Source organism: Penaeus japonicus, unplaced genomic scaffold (genome assembly GCF_977035675.1).
Source record: "Penaeus japonicus unplaced genomic scaffold, GWHDUDI00000001_assembly GWHDUDI00000031, whole genome shotgun sequence".
Classification (NCBI taxonomy): domain Eukaryota; kingdom Metazoa; phylum Arthropoda; class Malacostraca; order Decapoda; family Penaeidae; genus Penaeus; species Penaeus japonicus.
In genome coordinates, this window is record NW_028234433.1 from 19298042 (window position 1) to 19301758 (window position 3717).

General features: G+C 43.9%; 1 protein-coding gene across 3 annotated transcripts in view; it reads left to right on the forward strand.

Moving 5' to 3' along the window:
- Positions 1-1304: 1304 nt before the first annotated feature.
- The window catches only part of LOC122250678 (homeotic protein spalt-major), a 493326-nt gene continuing 490913 nt past the window's right edge, over positions 1305-3717 (forward strand). For all 3 annotated transcript variants that reach the window (XM_086555915.1, XM_086555914.1, XM_086555916.1), the window contains exon 1: positions 1305-2185. The gene's annotated coding sequence lies outside the window, so the exon portion shown is untranslated. The remainder of the gene's footprint in view (positions 2186-3717) is intronic.

Genomic DNA, 3717 nt, shown 5'->3' on the forward strand with positions numbered 1-3717 from the left:
AGTGTACAAAAGGGCAGTATTTTTTAATCTAAGTAAATAGTTTGGCTAAAAAGAGAGAAAAGAGGATAGTGTAAAAACAGAGATAAAAACGCAACAATGTGTATATATAAAACGGTGGAGCTTAACAACAAGGGATTAGAATTAAACTTAAGATCAAATTAAGGAGTTAGAGTAGATCTATACCGTTTGCTGTTCGACTGGAATCCGTTTTAGCTGGAGCCATAGGAATAAAACTTCATCCAGGCTGTTCTATAAAGCTTCAGTACAATAATTGCATTAAACAACTCGGGGATATAATGGTAGCAGATGTGACTTGGAAGACCCAATATGAAGAAAAAAAATTACTTAAAATACTTCTCATTGTTAGCGTCCATGTTGTGCTGGCTAATGTGAAAAGAACCAAGAAGGCTTCAGAGCCTATTATACTAAACATCATGATAAAAGACACTTGTTGGCAGAGTTGTTCATTTGGAAGTTAATGGAAGAACACTTATCACCAAGGGGATAGAACACAAAGGCATGAAACTGCGATGTTAGATATAGGGGAAGTATGGTTTGGGGCCCGAGCGCACAGGTCAACATACGCAACAGAGATAAGGCTTTCAGAATATCGTGAACCATTGAGATAGAGAAATGTCTTTGGTGTTAGTCTAATAATGGGCATGGCACCGAATGAGATGACCAGGAAAGAAAAGGGAGACGCTAGTCTGAAGACTTACATGATACCGAGATTAATGACTTGAACTTAAAGTACAGAGTACGGTCTTAGATACAGGGTACGTATAGGTTAGAGGTGTATAGATAAGATGTCTATCAGAATATAGAGGCGTAAGGCACAAAGTAACGGAGTTGTATCTTAAGGAATCCGTGTTATAGAATTCCAATGTACAAAGATTCAGGAGGCACCATATCATATTTAATAGAAAGATAAGATACAGCTTGTGGACTGGTACCAAATGCCAGTCTCTAGGGAAAGAAGAAGCACAATAATTATTTCCACATCAAAACCAATCCTAGAAGACTAGAACTTTCAAAAATAATAATTTTACGAACATAAATAAATAAATCAGGATACCAGAATGACAAACTTAGAGAAGGGCACAGGACGCTCCCACCACAGCCAGCCAAGGCAAGAGGTCGCGGGGCACAGGACGCCCGGGAGGAGACGGCCTTGCACGTGACCCCGCGAGGAACGGCGTGTCTGGCGGCGAGGTCGGTGGCTGGTGCGGCGGGGGGCGGGGTGGAAGCGCTGGGAGCGGCGCGGCGGGGAAGTTGGCAACCCAGTGCCAGGGCCAGCGGGGGTCGAGGGGCGGGAGCGGCAGCCAGTGAGCCCCCGGCCAGGGCAAGGTGCAGGGCCAGCATCATGTAGCAGCGGTCACTGGCTCCCGCACCAACGCCGTGTCCATCTGAACCGCCGTCGACGCCTCGGGGTACCGTCGAGAGGAGGCCCCTGCATGCCCCGGCGCGCCCGGACTCAAGTGCCCCTCGCCGCCACGGCCGCGCCCGTGCATGCGGACCCAGAGTGCCGCCATAGTGCCTGCAGTGCCGAGGCAGGTGACAAAAAGACGACGAATGTGTAGTGCTTGGTGACAGTGCCGAGAAGTGCCCCTGGGAACTCTGCTCTATCTACCTCATCGCGACGAGATACCTCCTCGATCTCCAAACCCAAGATCTCACACTCCAGACCTCAAGTAGAGTAAGAAGACGTGAGGAGACACCGCCCGTATCTCCTCCAACTGATATTCATATATACACATATATACCTCGTGGACAGTGCAGCCCCCTCCCCCCACCATCCCCCGGCCCCAACCGCGGATCAGCGTCCCCCTACCCCCCTACCCCCCGCCCTACCCAGGCAACCTCGCCGGCGCTGCCAGTGAGTGAGCAGGACGCAGGCGAAGGAGCGAGGGCAGCGGCGTCCTCTGAGCGCCAGTTTCCCTCGGCTGCCTCAGCGTGTCTTCGCGCTCTCTCAAGAATCCTTCGAGAAGCAGAGCGTCGAGCAGGAATCGCTACTCGCTAGATGCCAAAAAATACATACATTCGTGGACTCCCAACTTCCCAAAGGAGGAAAAGAGAAAAATACCCATTTAATTGCTAATCAAATAGAAAAAGAGCATTTTGGGCAGGACCTTCGAACCGTGTCCTCAAGGGTGACCTGGCCTGACCTGAGAGCCAGAAGGAAGAGGTGAGAGTTCGTGTTATCGTGTGTTCTTCGATGGCCTGTAGGGGTGTTATATGTGTGAACCTCCCCCTCTCTACCCCCTGCCCTCTCCCTCACTAACATATCTGCAAGAAGTTTGAGCATTTCATCGGAAATATTACATAATTTTAGTCCCACACATTATATATGTATGTATATATATATATATATATATATATATATATATATATATATATATATATATATACATATATATACATATATATATACATATATATATACATATATATATATACATATATATATACATATATATATATATACATATATTTAGTCATACATATATTATATATAATATATATATAATATACATATATATATTATTCATACATATATACATATATATATATATATATATATATATATATATATATATATATATATATATATATGTATGTATGTATGTATATGATCATCGTATGAAAATCCCTCTCCGTCTCCTCTTTTCGTAATATATCACGGCAATAAAACCTTCCTTAAGGTTTAAGGAGTCCTTTGAAATAACATGTTTCAGCGCTTCTGCGGGCATCAGTGACGTCAATCAACACTAAACAGGAACTTCATGGACTGTTACATTCACTATCATCAATCCATTTCTATTTCTCTTTATATCTTCTTGTCTTCTATACTTTCCTCTTCCTCAATCTAAATTAATGTTTAATGTTTATAGAAGAGAAAGAAATACAATAAGTATCCTCACTTCCTCATGAGATGTTATAGACGCAAACTCTGCAAGGTGTTTGCAGTAACTTAGGCCGTAGTCTCCATGTGGCGACAGCGAGGTGTCTTGAGCCGAAGATCTCTTGGCACGAGTCGGACGCGCCCGCCGTCTCGTCGCGCGCCTAGGCCGACTCACCTGCCCGTACTCGGTGCCACCTGCCCGCCTCGTCCACGATTTCCTTCATGGACCCTAATATACTTCTCATGGACCCCTCTGCACTCTGGAGAACAGTGCCTGACCCCTTACCGAGTGTCTATTGTAACGCATGAACCCTACTGTATATTGGTGACCGACATGTTGCACCCTTCAGATCTATTTTGTAGCATGAACCCCAACATACCCTACCTCCTATGAACCACTATTTTTTGGTTTGTTAGATGATATTTGGACCCCATAACATGCTTTATTTATTCATTCTCTGCCATGCGTTGGATTCTCTTCAACCATCCTATCCAATCCTTCAAGGTGTTATTGTAACCCCCAAGGATTATCATCCAAAAAAATCTCAGTTTATTCTCACTAAAGGATTTCTGGAAGATTTACATGATCTCTTTTATATCCATCTTATCCCATTCACATATCTTGTAGACCCATACGTTTCTGTAGAATGACCAGCGTCGTATGGTCAGCGTTATAACAGAACTATTGTTTTTCATTCGTCTTTCCTATTTTACCTTCTTGCCCCAACCCCTTGCCCAAATCTTACCAAGCTTCTTATTCCCATTTATATACATAAAAAAAATAGATAACTCCAATTTACATTCTATAAACACTC